Here is a 19,539-nt window from a genome sequence, read left to right on the forward strand (position 1 = left end):
TGCACTAGAGGGGAATGTGGCGCCCCCAGGAGTATGGTCGCCACAGTGGCATTGCCTTCCTCCTAGGGAGTGTGATGTCATGCTTGGAAGCAATAAAGGATCTCTCTAGCAGTTAACCACAACACACAACACAGCTCCCACTCCAGGCCAGCAGAGGGAGCTCTGAACCCAAAACTGGGGGAAGAGATACTCTCTGGGGGCCAGGAAGGGAAAAATGAGGAGTTCGTGTGAGGAGGGCAATGTGTGTGGATGTGGAGGAGAAGAGCTGGGAGATTGAGCAGAGAGTTTAGGCTCATTCCCAGCTATAGCGCATGATCTGGAGCCCAGTCTCCAAGGCTGTACGGACACTGATGGTCCTGCAACAGAAACCAGAGGAATAGGAAGCTGTAAATGCTCTATTCCCACATAAGACTCGGAGGCACAACAGCGCGATGTGTGAGCCAGAGGAGGAAGGCTACAGCTGTCTGCCATACGAGGGAGTTCTAAAGAGAATAAGCAAGTGGAACTTCAGTGTAACACAGTACTGCAAGTACCTAAAAATAAGCGCTAGGACGGAGACTACACAACCCATCTGCATAGAGAGATTCCTAAGTTGCTTCCAGGCTAGCCAGCTCCTGTGCCATCTGTAATCTGGACTGCATTTGCCAAGCAAAGTAAAGGTAAAGAAACTGCACCCTGTTGTGTCCTTGCCTTCTTCCTGCAACCCTGTCAGCACTGCTTCATCCCTGTGCCAGGCACTGCACCTTCTTCCTCAACACCTATCTTAACTGCCCTGGGATTACTGCCCTACCTGTGGAGGGCCACAACATCATAGCTGCACCACATCATCTGTCCCAGGGGATCTGTCCGCAGCGTCGGCTTAACATCTTCATTGCCGAACACCACAGGTGGCGTCACGAATCACTCACTCATAAACTTTATTCCATCACTTAATCCCTTTTACATGGGCGCCCAGGACCACGGACCGGGTCACCGCTGCTGTGACATTCCCCTCTGAGAGACCGGCCCAGTACCGAGTACCCCACAGCCCTGGGAGGGCGACCCACATATCCTATATTTAGAGTTGGATACGTTGATCGTGCGCTGACCTGCGCTGTGTTGCATTTTTGTGCTCTGGGTGCAGTGCCAAAAGTGCGCAGCGCCAGCAAAATCAGACCAGCGCACGATCAGCGTATCCAACGCTATATATAGGATATGCTGATCGCATGCAGCCTCATGCAATCAGAGGAGGAACTGACTGGAGGGGGCGCGGCTGGGGGGCGGGGCTTAGCAGCGGCCCTGCGCTGCGCACAAGAACGCTAGTGTGAAACTAGCCTTAGAGGCGATAAAAAACTCAGTGGAGGGAACTTAAATTAGAAGCACCAGTTCAGCAGTAAAATAAAAAAACACTCTAGTGGTGTTTTAATTCCAGAAACACTCCCAAGCTAACCATAGACTATAGCTAGAATTGCAGTTCCTTACTATTCATTTAAATGGGGATGAGCTGCAATATCAAACACAGCCTATCGACAAAGGCGACACTTTCTGGAAAAAAAAAGTACACCATTTTTTGCAAATCTTGCACAACCTATTGAATGCGATAATGCAAAATAAGTCTGTATCTTCAAATACTTTTAGGATTAGAGATGTTTCATGTCGGTACATCGTAGCTGCTGGACCAGGATCCTGTGAACTTCCAAAGCTGACACTTTTTAGGTAGCAAGAACATAGTTGTCTGGTCCAGAGAAGAGAGTGGTTACAAGAAATATCTCTCACTTTGGAGGACTTGTCACTAATATGTCACATTAACCTTGCAAACGACAGAGACTCCCAGCAGTGCCGGGATGAGGGGTAGGCAGGAAAGGCACCTGCTTATGGTGCCACCTCCTGCCTAGCTGAGGGGGGCGCACTTTGAAAAAAAAATTGCTGAATGTCTGCAGTTGCTCAAAATCTTCCTGCGGCCGCAGACATTCAACACTTTGACAGCTGGGATCCAGGCACGAAGGTGAGCAATGTCATTCACTGACACTGCTCATCACTCTCTCTGCTTGCACCCCAGCCATCTCTCCCTCCCTGCTCTCAATTTAATTTGCATCTATTAGACACAAATGCAATTGCTGTGTGCGCCACCTTGTACAAGAGCAGAGGAGCTGTAATTTCCCCTGCTCCTCAGGGATCTCCAGCAAGACGCAACCCACGTCTGGTCTGCACCTTGCTGGGGAAGGCTACTATAGAGAAAAAGGGGATACACAGCTAATCAAAGTAGAAATGGGGTGCAGCATCATGCATCAAGTGAAATATGTGAGAAAACAGAAAAAGAGGTGCAAAAGTGATGCACACACCTCATATCATAACTATAAGAAACACATTTTATTAATCCATCATATAAAAATACATTAAAAACAACAACAATGGCACAACCTGATACACATAAAAAATCTGTCAAGTAGTCACTCCAATGTAATTAGTGAACGAGATCTAGTAATAAGCAAAAAAATTACCAATAATACATCAGCGGTCATTCAAAGGATGGGTTTTAAAGACACATATCTTGTATAACATAAGGTGCTAAAGATACATAAAGTACAACTAAGCAGATACAAGGTAAGTAGTACAATTGTTTCCTTATTAATTAAGTTATCTATAGCAACCATAGCACCTAAAATCCACACCCTTCTGTTACTACAGATATAACAAGCAGGATATTAAAATCCCCTGACCAAGACAGAAACAAGACAGGGGAAGGTGAACACGGAGGATGATGGATAGTGTGGTACAGTGATGTCATTGCGCCATCCAGCGTCCACTGCTTCACTTCATAGAAGAGGAGAGGGTGGACAGGAGCCTGGATTATGTGAATATAAGCTTTTTTTTCATTCTTATATTACTGTGCAGAGGGGCATAAAATTAGGAGATGTGCAGGTAGGGGGATAAAATGAGGGGAGGGGCTGCGCTGATGGGGGAATAAAATCAGGTGAAGGACTGTGCTTATGGGGCTGAGGGGCTGTTCTGATGGAAGGAATAAACTGATGGGCTATGCTGATGGGGAAAATAAATTGAGAGGCTATGCAGATGTGGGGGAATAACCTGAGGGACTGTGATGATGGGAGGAATAAACTGAAGGACTTTGCAGAGGGGTGAATAAAGTGATGGGCTGAGAAGGTGGGGGGAATAAAATGAGGGGCTGTGCAGGGGAGTGGGAATAAAATGAAAGGCTGTCTAGAGGAGGGGGAAAAATGAAGGACAGTGCAGAGAGGGAAGAATTAAATGAGGGGTTGTGTAGATAGGGGAATAAACTGACAGGCAGTGCCCATGGGGGGAATAAGCTGAGGGGCTGGGTGGGGGGAATAAGCTGAGGGGCAGTGCAGATGGAAGAATAAAATTAGGGCTGTGCAGATAAGGGTGAATAAACAGGGGGGATGTGCAGATGGTGGGAATAAACTGATGGGCTGTGCTGGATTGGGGAATAATTTGAGGGGCTGTGCAGATGGGGAGAATAAAATGAGGGTCTGTGCAAATAGGGGGAATAAACTGAGGGGCTGTGCAGAAGGGAGGATAAAATCTGTGAATGTGCAGATGGGGGAAATAAACTGAGGGGCTGTGTAGGGGGGGCATGAAATGAGGGCATGTGCATTTGGTCCATGAAATGAGGGGCTGTGATAGGGAGATCAAAGTATATAAGGAGCTGTGGTGACCATACTGTATATGGGGCTGTGAAGGTCATTATACTGGATGCTGTGGTGACAATATACTGGACAGGGGGCTGTGGTGAATATCATACTGCTTAATTTGCTGTTTGTGGGACATAATACTGTACGGGATGTTGTAGCTATCAATATAGTATACATGGGGGCTGTTTGGGACATCATACTATTTATGGGGGTCTGTGGTAGAAATCATACTATATTTGGGGGCTGTGGTGGTGACCATAGTATATATTGGTGACTTGTTGTGGCTATCATACCAAATGGGCAGCTGTGGTTACTATCATATTGTATAGAGGGACAGTGTGAGGAGTGATAACAGTTTGAAGAGGACAGTGTGGTGGGCACTATGAGCGTATAGTGGCAGTTATAGTTGATAATGGTAGAGCGTGTGGAGGCCATATACAATAGGAGGCTTATTTAGGGTCATAATATGAACAGTTATTATTTTAGTCCACCTTACAATTGCCAAATAAACATAACTATAAGCTCACTAATCGCAAAATATGTCCACCATATTGAAACTCAGTCAGAGCCCCAAAAACATGAGCGTCAAACCCTTTAAATCTAGATATCAAAATGTATTAATCAACCATTAAAATATTTGCATAAATATATTACAAAGTACAGGAGCAAACATTAGTGACAAACTGGCTCCACAGTTCCACAGTATCAATATGTATTGCCGCATGGCTCGTGGCATGACACAATCTCAATGTTACAAAATGCATACTACATGTAATCCTGCCTGTGTAAAACAATCCCCCCAGCACATTACTGTGTAACCACACAAATCAAATGATGCAACAAAGGGATTCACAGCAGGAAACCAAGCCCAATGGACCCACTATACACTAACTCCCATCACTAAAAGATTCCCTACCTGAGATATAACTTGTGAGGGTTAAGACCGAGGTCCAATGCGCCCAACATAGTAAGTGACAATTAGCAATCAAACAAAGATAATAAGCCGCCATGCACACATTACCTGGATCCCAGCAGCATAAGAACCAGTGGACAGGAACCTTGTCACCCGACCCCGACGCGCACGTTTCGCCCTGCTTCCACGCCCCCCGAGTAACGGGTCTCATGAAGAAAAATATTCTATTGATGTAAAAAAAAACAATGAGTAAACATTTTGCAAAAAACAATACTCCAATGAGTGGTACCAAAGCACTTATAGGTATATGTCATAATAGATGTCAGAGACACCACACTACACTCGCTCACAGAGCCAGTACGCGTGTCCTGAGTACAGAAACAGTGCTACAGATACCTGTAGAGCAGGGCAGCAGACTATTGGTGTCAGGGTCTAGTCAGCGCCGGAAAGTAAAGAGGCACAGGACCTGCGGACACAGAAGTTAGCAAGCTGGCACAGGACCTATGGTCATGTGATTGCAAGGGGGCGGGGCTTAGCGTCCTGCTTTCAGATATGACAGGACACCATACAACAACTCAGAGTCAGGCAAAACAGAGGTCACAACAGTACGGGCAAATGAGGCACAGGAGGGACAAACAGACGGGTGGTCAGACAAAGCCAAAGGTCATACACAAGAGGGCGACGTGGTACAAAGGGGACGAGCAGAGAGAAGTCGGGTCACAAGCAGAGAGTCATACACGAGAGGTAGCGCAGTACAAGAGGGGCAGGCAGAACTCGTAACAGGGACAGAACCGGATCAAAACCAAACAAGCAAGCAAGATATCAGGCACAAGGCACACGTACGCACAAGGTCAACTAACTCAGCCGAGGGCAGGAGTATAACTGACACCGGACCTAGGTCCAGTGAGCATTAAATAGCCGCCCTCTGCCAGAGAGAGGCGGAACAATTAACCCCCAGCCTGATCAGGATGGGCCAAAGCGAAACCCCATCCTGGATCATGGCAATAGATTTATCAAAAGGTCACATGCAAGATGCATATATGCAAAATATATGAACAGGTAAATAGAGCCCTTACCAAAAAATACCCTAAGTAATACATGCAAAATGCTGAGGCTACCTCTTAAATAGAGGGAAACCATAGTGTATGGAACACCCGCCAGGGCAAGTGGGGTTCAATTACTCGGTACCGGGCCGGTGTCTTTAAACAGATGTGTCGCGGTGGCAGTGACCCGGTCCATGGCCCTGGGTGTCCATATAGAATAGGTGGAATGAATAAAGTCTATGTATGGATAAGTTCGTGATGCCACCTGTGGTATCTGGTCAGAAGGGGACCAGCGCTGCAGTGCAGATCCTCTGGGACAGATGGTATGATGCAGCAGAGATGTAATAGCTCTCCACAGGCAGAGCTGTAGTCCCAAGGCAGCGGTAGTAGGTGGTGAGGTAGATGGTGTAGTGTTAGGTACAGAGATGTAGCAGTGCTGAGTAGGTAGACACAGGAAGAAGGCAATGACACAGCTGAATGCAGTTCCAATGCTTTACTCACTTTTCTGGCATAGTCAGGTGCCCGCTTCAGAGCTGTGTCCTCCAGGTCAGGGGCTCAGTCAACTCCCAGGCAGACAGAATACACCTTCCAGCACTCCCTTTTGTGTGCCTTTTCTGAACGTCTCCTTACTAGTGCTAATCTGAAGTACTTGTTGTTATGAATTACACTCAAGTTCCTCTTTCTTGCTGTTACTCAGAACTCCACTCGCATGACAGGCAGCTGTAGCCTACTTCGGTGACTCCTTACAATCATGTCCCGGCTCACACACGTTGCTACTGTGTCGTCGACTCTCAGGTGGGAATAAAGTGGTCACAACTTCAATTCCTATGGTTTCTGCTGTAGGATCATTAGTATCACACACCGCCTCGGATACCGGCGCCCGGCCTTTGGCACATTAAACTCAGGGAAGGGCTCTGCTCTAGCCCTAGTCCCCAGTCCGCTCCTCCTCACGTTCCATCCTTTTCTATCTTTCTTCTGAAGAACTGATCTTTCTCTTTATCTCTTTCCTTGCCAGCATCTCCAGCTCACAGGAGGATGCTCCATTTACATCCTTTCTCTGCTTCCCCCTTAGGTGAACTGACCTAACTTCCTGTCAGCTTTCCCCTCTTAGTGCAAGCTAAGCTCCACCCACCTCCCAGCACCCTTCATGAACAAAAGCAGCTGCCATAGAGGGTGCTCTGCTGTTCTAAGGTGTCTGTGTTGGGCGCAGGTGCTGGAGTCTGGTCAGGTGCTACCATCTTACCTGAGGAGTGGGATACTACTCCTCAGGAGGAGGTGCAGTACCTTTGTGGCGATTGAACCCTCAGAGGCGCCACATGTACTTATATCAAAATGATGTGCCAGTAAGAAAGGGGGTAAGGTGCATTTGCTCTGGTCCACCAGCCCCAATGCACGTTTCACCCACAGGCTTCATCTTGCCCCCTGACGAAGCCTGTGGGTGAAACGTGCGTTGGGACTGGTGGAGCAGAGCACATGCACCTTACCCCCTTTCTTACTGGCACATCATTTTGATGTAAGTAAACTATGGTTTCCCTCTATTTAAAAGTCAGCCTCAGCATTTTGGACGTATGACGTATTTTTTGGTAAGGGCTCTATTTACCTGTCTATATATTTTTGCATATACGCATATTGCACGTGACCTTTTGATAAATCTATTATGACATATAAATATATGTGATTTGGTACCACTCATTGGAGTATTCTGCTTTTTGTAAAATTTTTACTTGTTTTTTTGACATCAATAATATTTTTCTTTATGAGACCTGTGTAGCACTCTGGGTGTTTTCAGTTGGTTTAACATATCTATTTGTGGAGTGTCTCCCCTATTTTTTTTGTTTTTTTGTATTTACCTCATTTTTATGTCGGTAGTTATCACCAAAATACTCTGCCCGGGCCCTGACACCTAGGATGCTGGCATTCCAGTGCTGGCCAAATAAGTCAGCAGGATCCCAATCTGGCTGCCATAGAGAACTCGACGCGGATACTGGACCAGGGTTATTGGGCTAATGTCTTGTACTTTTGACAAATGCTTAATATCTAATTTGACTGGTTACTTTTCAAAAGGGTTCCCTGCATTGGATAATATATACTTGCTTCAAGTGTACCTGGACAATAAGCTGATCACAATTTGTCCACCTACTGGGACTCAGAAATCAGCAATAATGTGTAAGTGAAAATATGACACCAAGTGTTACATTTTCTTACAGGGTAACCAAAGTAAAGAATAAAATAATAAATTACACAGTGCCCCTTAAAATCAGTGGGTTTTCTGTGGCACGCACTGCCTGACATTTCTTTTAACCACTCTCCACTTTCACAAAAACAACCATTTTCACACCACATAAAAAAATCAAAGAGATTTAAATTCTTGATACACATTAGACCAACAAATTCACTGAAGTCAGTGGGCTCAAATGGCTGTCTAATGTGTAAGGGGTCCTCCCGACTATCCCCTCCACCAAATAATGTTGATGGAGATAAAGTTCTGGCCTAACCAATTTCGGACTGCTGATCCTTGTGTTGTAGTGAAGATAAGCCACCACCAAACATGTCTGGCAGCGGCTCTCTCATAGAGATCACTGGAGCACTTAGCAGGATGACATCTCCGGGGTATTGAGGAATTGGAAGAGATAGCTGCTGGCCAAATGATCGGCCAAACCATCTTTTGACCAACTGTTATGTATTGTGAATGGTTCCCCTAAAATTTACTCTTCCACATCTGCAACACTAGTCTTGCTGACCCAGGATCAATAACGCAGTGTTAGGAGATAGACTGAACCTCAGGTACCTGCATACAGGATCCGGAATTAGAAGGGCTGCATCCTCTGTTCCCGGGGGGAAGCCTGAGTGGGGTGGACCTTCCCCTGCTGCGTGAGGGAAGCATGAGAAAGACAGAGCTTCCTGCTGACAGGAGAGGGTGGGGAGAGCCAGAAAAGGGTGCGCAGCAGCAGAGATAAAAGGAGAAAGCGCGCGAAGGACTGCAGTTTGGCGCCAGGGCAGAGCAGCGTGCAGAACAGTGATTGGCGTGCTCTGCTTCTCTTGTCCCCTACACGGAGTACCGACGCTGCGAGGGGTTGCATGGAAAGAGCCCCGTCGCTTGCAGTGTGCAAGCTAATGCCAGACATCGCCTGTCTCCAACAGCGGGGACCACAGAGCAAGGGGCATACAGAGTGAGTCCGGTGACTGTTAGAAAGCAAGGCACAGAACGCTCCGTGTCCGTGAGTATAACACACGTGCCCCATACAAGTGACCGAGGACAGGACAGACCCTTGTACCCTGCCTGTGTGGTTAAACAACTTCTGGCACCATGTGTTAAAAAAACAGCAAGCTAGTCTTGCCCTAACAGTTTATCGCAGGGGGGTTATTTTGGGTGTCCCACCACTGCTAACAATCTTCGACGAACTGCGGGGATTTTATGTATATCCCACTTTTCCAGTTCCACTTTGGAACTCACAGTTCTCGGGCACCCCCCTTTACCCTCAAGTCAGTCAGGGAACTACAACTGGGATAATTGGTCGCCAGTCAGCTGCCTCAATGAGGTCTGGCCACCCGGCACGCTGCAGTGAGGGAATTATAAATGCTCTGGCTGCAGCCACCCAATTAGCTTATAAAATCCCTTTTCGTCACAGCCAGCAGTACCCGGGGCCCAGACCACACGTCGCCACCACCAGCTACGATTCTCTTAATCAATGAGTTAATTAAGAGGGTCCATAGCAAACCCCCAAATTAGTAGCGTAATAATTATCTGAAAGGCACGTGTTCGTTTTTAGAGCATGAAGACAGACTAATAAAGTTATAATTTATTCCCCAAAAGGGGGCAGTGATTACAAAGATAAATATTACAAAGTTGAGACATTAGATATGTACAATGCAAATATAAAATAAAAGGGATGAAGATAGAGGTTAACACTTACAGTTGCTTAGATGGTCTTAGGCTAACCATATGGGGAGAAGGCGGAGCCACATGTCTCCACTCATCTGGGGACCTCTTGGCATGAGATCTCTTAGCTGGAATGGCCAATTTTAGGGAGGGAATACCTTATAGCTTTGGGTTTGTGACATCACAAAAGGGGCCGTCTGGTATGTTCCTCCCCCTTGCCCTACAAGTTACAATTCTGACTACAAAACTTATAATGACTATATCTCACAGAGGGTACCTCGTATAAATACGCACATGGTATCATTCTCTTCAGCCTGTCGAAGGGCATAATTCAAGACCAAACATGCAATAATTATGTCACACCGTTTAGGAGGAATCCATTTCTCGGATTCCGTTGGGGTCAGAACTTTGCAAGAACCACCATAGTGAAGTTGGATCGGAGCATGTCTCAGAAATGTCCGTTTCATTTTCCTGTTGCGAACGAGGTGCGAGCTATGGCTTCTTTTAATATTTCCCATATTTGAATTTGCCGCATGGCAAGGACAAAGACATTCTTTCCACTTAGCTAATTAACATTCCTTAGCTGGAGAGGAGAGAGGAGGGAATGTTAGCACAGGAAGTGTCTGGTGTCCTGTTACAGATGCAGCCACAGAGCGTGTGTGTGTGTGTGGGAAGAAGGGGAGTTACAGCTATGTGACAGGCAGGAGTCTCATCTGTAGTGTAGAGAATGGGTGTTTCTGGAATGTTCCAGAGAAGTTATATTTTACTTATCATTACAGTGACCCCTTTTACCGTCAGCCACTTTGGGCCTGCTTGACCCAGACTGTGAGGAAAGTTGTGCAGGAGTCTCGTCAAGCTTAGACAGTAGTTGTGACCCTTACCTTTGTAGGAAACTACAGTATATGGACTAGGGGCAGTGTAAGGTACCGGAGACCGACCACTATCACCAGAAGACGGGGGTATTGTTGTCTGCTTGACCCCATTAATGAGGACACTGCGTCGGCCGTTGCCGGAACCATTGAGCTTGCAGCAGGAGCTGCAGTATTGACTTCCTTATACGTTTGCGAATATTTGAACCGTCGTATTGTACTGTTCCTTTAATACTGTTTAATAATGCGTGGAGTATTTCCTCTGTAAATTAACCTGTTAACCCTTGCTCTGTTGCCTGCTTACCGTCACTGCATACCGCATTCCTGCTCGTACCCTTTACACTTGGTGTAGTCAGCAGGATAACTTGAACATTCTCTTTACTTAGAACTTCACACGTTACATCCATAGTTGACGCTTCCATACGGCACACGTCCGGACCAGACGTCTTAGACTGCTTCCCAGTTTCTTCCTGGCTTATCCTCACCATGACGACAATTCCTTCTGCCTGTTTCGCCCTAGACGTGAAATCATCAGCCACCCAGTTTAGTTGCCTCTAGAAAAGCATCCGACCCGTCTGTACTGTTCCCTGTGAAGCTTCAACTTCCTTCTGTTCCTCACTCCAACCGACTCCCGCCCTAAAGGCATGCGCCCAGGCTATGAGTCGCCACATCTTCCTCTTACTGTACTGGAAACAACCCAAAGAGAACCAGCAGTCAAAAGATCCATAAAATGCAATATTTTATTGAATAATGATTAAAAAATATTATGGACATACAGTGTATTGATAGGGAGGAACAGAAAATATGGACATACAGTGGTCATAGGACCAGCCACACTGCAGACACAGCACCAGGAAACAGCAATGATGGAATAATTACAAGATACTAGTAATGAGTCAGGGACACATAGAAAAATAATGATCTTATAGCAAGGAGTGTTTAGAAAACATCACCATGTAGCAAGTGCTACTGCCCTTATATAAACTAAAAAAGTTCCCTGATAGTTGGAGACACACATTATGGCTCAACATTACGGCTGATAGCTACATTCATGTACCTGGAAGCAGTGGTGACAGTGGGGTCGATCCAGTCCCCGACGCGCGTTTCGGAGCCAAAGGACTCCTTCCTCAGGGGGCGTGGAAAAAGGCGCGACCACCGGGTTTATATAGCGCGCCCGCCAGAGGTCGTCTGCGTGCACGAAATGCCCGCCCTGCATCAGCCGGATCCATGCTGCGGCGTCACCGGAAACACGCGGGCCCACGTGATCCAGCGCGCCAAGCAAGGAACACAGATGACTGCACAACGGACACAGCACATGCGCGCAGACAGCGTCGGGCCAGAGCCGCCATATCTAAAAGGGGCAGGGGTAAGGGCAAAACAAAAAGTACATCAAATAGTACTCATTATATATACATAAGTAAAATATACCATCTGTGCACTGCATATTAATCAGTGCACAAAAAATGGCATAGAAATAAAGAGCTTGGCATAGCATGTGGAACTAAATGAATAAATTCCACGTATTCATAAATAGGCCACATCTGTAACATATGGTAACATGCAAATTACTATTGTCAAGATTGGAGCTAAAAAGTACACACAATTGGACAGGATTCATTATCCGGTACATAATATATAAATGCACTATATCCATATGTAGATATAGCCAGAATGGTATAGGAAATTTATATCACATTTGCTAATGCCAAAGCACCTAAAGGGCATCAAAAAATACCCCTTAAAACTGCACATATATGAGGAAAATACAAAAATACACACAGATATGTATATATATATATGTGAATAATAAAAGAAATGTACATAACACAACACAAATACTAAACAAAATTAAAGATACAAAATACATATAGATATATATAGGTTATAACTAGAGTTGAGCGAAACGGGTCGAAAAAATTCAAAAGTCGCCGACTTTTAGCAAAGTCGGGTTTCATGAAACGAAACCCGACCCTAGGATGGGGTCGGCCACGAGGTCGGCGACTTACGCGCCAAAGTCGCGTTTCAAAAGTTTGTTTTGCGCTCTTTTTCAGCCAATCAGGATCCACGGACACTGTGGGCAACGTGATGACCTAGGCACGGGTCACCACCATCTTTCAGAAGGGCATGCAAGTGATTGGCTTGCTTTGGTGGGCGTCACAGGGGGTATAAAAGGGCGTGCACGCCGACCGCCATCTTACTTCTGCCGATCTTAGTATAGGGAGAGGTTGCTGCTGATTCTGTAGGGAGAGCGTTAGGCAGGGAAGAAGACAAAAAAACTGCTTCTGCTGCTAGCGATTTGGCCTGCACAACACACAAGTCACTGTGTGTGCAGTGCAAGGGGTGGCTATATAGTGGTGTATCAGTGCTGTTGGTTGTTGGGCTGCCTTTTAAGGCTTCCTGACACGCTGGCATTGCTGTTTACCCACTGCTCCGCAAACTGCTTTTTTAAAAGCAATCCAATCTCCCTTATCCTCTAGTCACTTTTGTCACAGCTGTGCCATCGAGCGTGTCACATAGCGCTCAGATATCAGTGGGCCTCACACAATCCACAAGTGTCCAGTGTCCAAAAGTGTGCGCAGAGATTCAAAATCTCCATTATCCTCTCGTCACTTTGGTCACAGGCAGCTGTGCCATCGAGCGTGTCACATAGCGCTCAGATATCAGTGGGCCTCACACAATCCACAAGTGTCCAGTGTCCAAAAGTGTGCGCAGAGATTCAAAATCTCCATTATCCTCTCGTCACTTTGGTCACAGGCAGCTGTGCCATCGAGCGTGTCACATAGCGCTCAGATATCAGTGGGCCTCACACAATCCACAAGTGTCCAGTGTCCAAAAGTGTGCGCAGAGATTCAAAATCTCCATTATCCTCTCGTCACTTTGGTCACAGGCAGCTGTGCCATCGAGCGTGTCACATAGCGCTCAGATATCAGTGGGCCTCACACAATCCACAAGTGTCCAGTGTCCAAAAGTGTGCGCAGAGATTCAAAATCTCCATTATCCTCTCGTCACTTTGGTCACAGGCAGCAGTGCCATCGAGCGTGTCACATAGCGCTCAGATATCAGTGGGCCTCACACAATCCACATGTGTCCAGTGTCCAAAAGTGTGCGCAGAGATTCAAAATCTCCATTATCCTCTCGTCACTTTGGTCACAGGCAGCTGTGCCATCGAGCGTGTCACATAGCGCTCAGATATCAGTGGGCCTCACACAATCCACAAGTGTCCAGTGTCCAAAAGTGTGCGCAGAGATTCAAAATCTCCATTATCCTCTCGTCACTTTGGTCACAGGCAGCTGTGCCATCGAGCGTGTCACATAGCGCTCAGATATCAGTGGGCCTCACACAATCCACAAGTGTCCAGTGTCCAAAAGTGTGCGCAGAGATTCAAAATCTCCATTATCCTCTCGTCACTTTGGTCACAGGCAGCTGTGCCATCGAGCGTGTCACATAGCGCTCAGATATCAGTGGGCCTCACACAATCCACAAGTGTCCAGTGTCCAAAAGTGTGCGCAGAGATTCAATATCTCCATTATCCTCTCGTCACTTTGGTCACAGGCAGCTGTGCCATCGAGCGTGTCACATAGCGCTCAGATATCAGTGGGCCTCACACAATCCACAAGTGTCCAGTGTCCAAAAGTGTGCGCAGAGATTCAAAATCTCCATTATCCTCTCGTCACTTTGGTCACAGGCAGCTGTGCCATCGAGCGTGTCACATAGCGCTCAGATATCAGTGGGCCTCACACAATCCACAAGTGTCCAGTGTCCAAAAGTGTGCGCAGAGATTCAAAATCTCCATTATCCTCTCGTCACTTTGGTCACAGGCAGCTGTGCCATCGAGCGTGTCACATAGCGCTCAGATATCAGTGGGCCTCACACAATCCACAAGTGTCCAGTGTCCAAAAGTGTGCGCAGAGATTCAAAATCTCCACTATCCTCTCGTCACTTTGGTCACAGGCAGCTGTGCCATCGAGCGTGTCACATAGCGCTCAGATATCAGTGGGCCTCACACAATCCAAAAGTGTCCACTGTCCACAAGTGTGTGCAGAAATTCTAAATCTCCCCTGTCCTATAGACACCTTGTACCTTGTTTTACATTACTATATAGTTTGTTGGATTTTGTCTACATTTCTACCAAAAATGAGGAAGGCTGGTGGAAGAGGCCGTGGAATTGGGCGGGGGTTGGCAGCTGGTAATGATGGTGTTGGTGGTGGATCTGATGGTAGTGGCAAGAGCAAAATAGGACCGAATGCAGGAGGTGCTGACCCTGCGTCATCGTCTGTCTACATAAGGCCTCGAACGCTTAGTTTTCTAGGAGTTGGCAAACCGCTTTTAAAGGCAGAGCATCAGGAAAAAGTTTTGTCTTACATTGCTGACTCAGCCTCCAGCTCTATCGCCTCCTCTTCTTCAGTTGTAAAAAGTAAAAGCACTGAGTCGTCATTGGAGGCTCATGTTCATGAACCACACATTTCCTTGTGTCCTTCACCCCAACCAAGATTGAAGGATGACGCAGGCCATACTACTGATTACTCCATGGAGCTGTTTTCACATACCATGCCTGGATTATCAAGTCAAATGGTGAATTACCCAAGCCAAGATGAATCTGACATGGAGTGCACTGATGCACAGCCGCTGATGGATGATTCTGCTGGTACATTCACTCAGAGCACTACATTGTCCTCGCAGTGTACAGAGCCAGATTTTGACCCTGATGAGACTCAGGTGCCCCTTCCCGCACACTATACCACCATACACGGTGACACAGAGAAAGGTGCACATGACATAGAAGAGGAGGTGATGGATGACCCAGTTGTTGACCCAGATTGGCATCCATTGGGGGAAGAGGGTGCTGCTTCCAATAGCTCAGATGAGGAGCATCCACAGCAGACATCGACATCGCAACAGCTGTTATCTGGCAGGCCCGGAGCACTCCAAAGACAGGTTCCAAACATCAAAAGAGTTGCTGGACAGCTTGTCCAGAGGGTCAAAAGATCACAGCGTGCTAGGCCGCAAAATGTCTGCCAAAGTAGGAAGAGTGCAGTGTGGCACTTTTTTGAACAAAATCCTCATGATCAGGCCAAGGTTATCTGTAAGAAGTGCGCAAAGACCTTTAGCCGAGGGAAAAATCTGAAAAATTTGAATACCAGTTGCATGCTTAGACATTTAACCAGCATGCACTTGCAAGCGTGGACACAACACCAAACTTCAAGTGCCACATGTGCAACTGATCACAACGAAGGTAGTCAGCAACGCTACATTGTTTCCCCCACTGTAAGTCCACCGGTTAGCACAGCAGCAAATGTTGAGGTGTCGTTGCAAGGCCACAGCAGTCAGGGAATCCCACTGTTATATCAACGAAAGACTGATTCTAGGCCATCAGAAAGAACACCAACTCCATCACCATCATCAACCCTCTCTGAGTCCGCCCTGTCCACCGCTACTTCCACCATATGCAGCTCTCAAGTCCAGCTCACCCTCCCAGACACTATGAGTAGGTCAAGAAAGTACTCAGTCTCTCATCCGCGTACACTGGGTTTGAACGCCCACATTGCCAAACTAATCTCGTTTGAGATGATGCCCTTTCGGTTGGTGGAAAGCACAGCTTTCCGCGAACTCATGGCCTATGCAGTACCACGCTATGACCTACCCAGTCGCCACTTCTTCTCTCGCAAAGCCATCCCAGCCCTCCACCATCATGTGAAAGACCGCATTGTCCATGCACTCAAGCAGTCAGTGAGCGGAAAGGTGCACCTCACAACTGATGCATGGTCCAGTCGGCATGGCCAGGGCCGTTACGTGTCCATCACTGCGCACTGGGTTAATGTGGTGGATGCAGGGTCCACAGGGGACAGCGGTGGTGGGACAGTGCTGCCTAGCCCACGGTATAGGAAACAGTTGGCTGTAGGCGTTCGACCCTCCTCCTCCTCCTCCAGAAGCGAAAGCTCGTCCACAGAGCGCAGTCGTACGAGCACTCCATCTGCAGCTGCCACTGTTGCACACGATGTGTCCCCCTATCGAGCAGATAGTGGAAAGCGTCAGCAGGCTGTGTTGCAGATGATGTGTTTGGGCGACAGACACACCGCCGAGGTGCTGGCCGAGTACTTGAAGCGACAAACTGAGTCATGGCTTTTCCAAAAGTCGGGTCGAGCAAGATCGTCCGATTATAGGGAAAAGTCGGGGTCGTCCCGAAACACGAAACCCAATGTAAGTTAATGGGGAATAAAAGTCGGCAGTGAGAGGAGGACAGGAAACACACCTACAGTGCCCATTTGAATGCCAAAAGCATCAATTCTTCTTACTTAAGCTTGTCAACCTTAATTAACTTCATAATATAAGTTACGCACTGAAAAATGGGGGATATTTGGCTAAAGTTGTGGGGGGGGAGGGCTGGCTGCAGGTTTTCATGTGCCCTGGGTGAAAGAGCGCCCCTTTAACACATACCACAACTCATCATGCTCCGATACGGCAGATAAATAGCGGTATAGTACAATGAAAAATACCTCACTTTTTACATCTCATGACGAGGCCCATCTATTTCTCCATACAGAATCATTGGTCCCATATAATGTTTGAAACAGTATATGATGAGCTCCACATAATGCTACAGTATATGTTGGTCCCCATGGATGAAGCTCCACTGTCTTATGGGCCCAAATAATGCTCGAAACATAATGGGCCCCATTTCTAATGCTCTAGTGTATAATGGGCCCTGTAAATGCTGCTCCAGTGTCTGATGTCCACCTTTGGAATGTTCCAGTGTATGGTGGGCCCCATCTATCATTCTCCAGAGTATAGTGCTCCCCAAAAATTGCTGTCCCAACATTGAAAACAATCAAATAAGTCTCCTCGCTAGGGAATCCCTGTACTTGTCTGGACAGGTGCTATAGCTTGCTTAACAGCTCGCCAGCCGTTCTCACGCCCAGTATGGATTGCACGTGATTGGACAAAGGTTAGAAAGGGTACCGTATCCCCGGATAACATGTATGGATAGCGTACACATTCAAAAAATATGTCTCAGGAGGCAGGCTCAGACGGTGTCAGGCCCAGTATGGATTGCACGTGATTGCACAAAGGTTAGAAAGGGTACCGTATCCCTGGATAACATGTATGGATAGCGTACACATTCAAAATATATGTCTCAGGAGGCAGGCTCAGACGGTGTCAGGCACAGTATGGATTGCACGTGATTGCACAAAGGTTAGAAAGGGTACCGTATCCCCGGATAACATGTATGGATAGCGTACACATTCAAAATATATGTCTCAGGAGGCAGGCTCAGACGGTGTTAGGCCCAGTATGGATTGCACGTGATTGCACAAAGGTTAGAAAGGGTACCGTATCCCCGGATAACATGTATGGATAGCGTACACATTCAAAATATATGTCTCAGGAGGCAGGCTCAGACGGTGTTAGGCCCAGTATGGATTGCACGTGATTGCACAAAGGTTAGAAAGGGTACCGTATCCCCGGATAACATGTATGGATAGCGTACACATTCAAAATATATGTCTCAGGAGGCAGGCTCAGACGGTGTTAGGCCCAGTATGGATTGCACGTGATTGCACAAAGGTTAGAAAGGGTACCGTATCCCCAGATAACATGTATGGATAGCGTACACATTCAAAATATATGTCTCAGGAGGCAGGCTCAGACGGTGTTAGGCCCAGTATGGATTGCACGTGATTGCACAAAGGTTAGAAAGGGTACCGTATCCCCGGATAACATGTATGGATAGCGTACACATTCAAAATATATGTCTCAGGAGGCAGGCTCAGACAGTGTTAGGCCCAGTATGGATTGCACGTGATTGCACAAAGGTTAGAAAGGGTACCGTATCCCCGGATAACATTTATGGATAGCGTACACATTCAAAATATATGTCTCAGGAGGCAGGCTCAGACGGTGTTAGGCCCAGTATGGATTGCACGTGATTGCACAAAGGTTAGAAAGGGTACCGTATCCCCGGATAACATGTATGGATAGCGTACACATTCAAAATATATGTCTCAGGAGGCAGGCTCAGACGGTGTTAGGCCCAGTATGGATTGCACGTGATTGCACAAAGGTTAGAAAGGGTACCGTATCCCCGGATAACATGTATGGATAGCGTACACATTCAAAATATATGTCTCAGGAGGCAGGCTCAGACGGTGTTAGGCCCAGTATGGATTGCACGTGATTGCACAAAGGTTAGAAAGGGTACCGTATCCCCGGATAACATGTATGGATAGCGTACACATTCAAAATATATGTCTCAGGAGGCAGGCTCAGACGGTGTCAGGCACAGTATGGATTTGACGGCCCAGATTACACAGCGGAGGAGCAGGGAGAGGTAAAGATTGCAAATGCTGGGGCCCTGCCCAAGCAAGGGGGGCCCACTCGTGGGCGTCGGTACTGGCACTGGGCCCCTCATAGTACAGCGGTGTGTCTGACGGCGGGTGTGCACCACCACCGTCAGAGACACTTGATTGCACTATGAGGGACCCTGTGCCAGTGCCCGCGCCCAAGAGTCGGCCTACCCACCTGTCCAGGGCAACGGCACTCGCACGGTGTCGTGCGCTAGGTGGTGACCCCGGCCATGGGGGGGAAGGCAACACAGTTAGGGAGTTTTAGAAAGTGGCATATGTTGATGTTGGACATTCAGCTGATGCAAAAGGCGAAATAGGTGAAGTACCAGGAAGAGGTGGACCAAAGCAAGCCATTTTTCTGTCACCCTATGTGTCATCAGGGGAAGGTGGGACAAAATCCTTGGAAACCCATGCGTGGTTCATTTTAATGAAGGTTAGATCATCCACATTTTGAGTTGACAGACGGGTCCTTTTTTCTGTCAGGATTGATCCAGCTGCACTGAAGACTCTTTCCGATAGCACACTTGCAGCTGGGCAAGCGAGCTCCTGTAAGGCATATTGGGCCAATTCAGGCCAGGTGTCCAGTTTAGCGGCCCAATAGTCAAAGGGGAATGACCTGTGTGGGAGAACATCGATATGGGAGGAAAAGTAGTTTGTAACCATAGTTGACAACTGCTGTCTCCTGTCACTTTCCATCGATGCAGTATTACCAGTTGTGTGAGCGGTATTTGAAAAATCAGTCCACAACATTGTCATGAAACCCCTGTCTCCAACGCCACTTCTGCTGTGTGCACCACGAACACCTCTGCCAAGCTGCCCCCGGCCCGTACGGCTCGTGTGAG

The sequence above is a fragment of the Dendrobates tinctorius genome, unplaced genomic scaffold (genome assembly GCF_039654945.1).
Source record: "Dendrobates tinctorius isolate UK_male_01 unplaced genomic scaffold, ASM3965494v1 ptg000037l, whole genome shotgun sequence".
Lineage (NCBI taxonomy): Eukaryota > Metazoa > Chordata > Amphibia > Anura > Dendrobatidae > Dendrobates > Dendrobates tinctorius.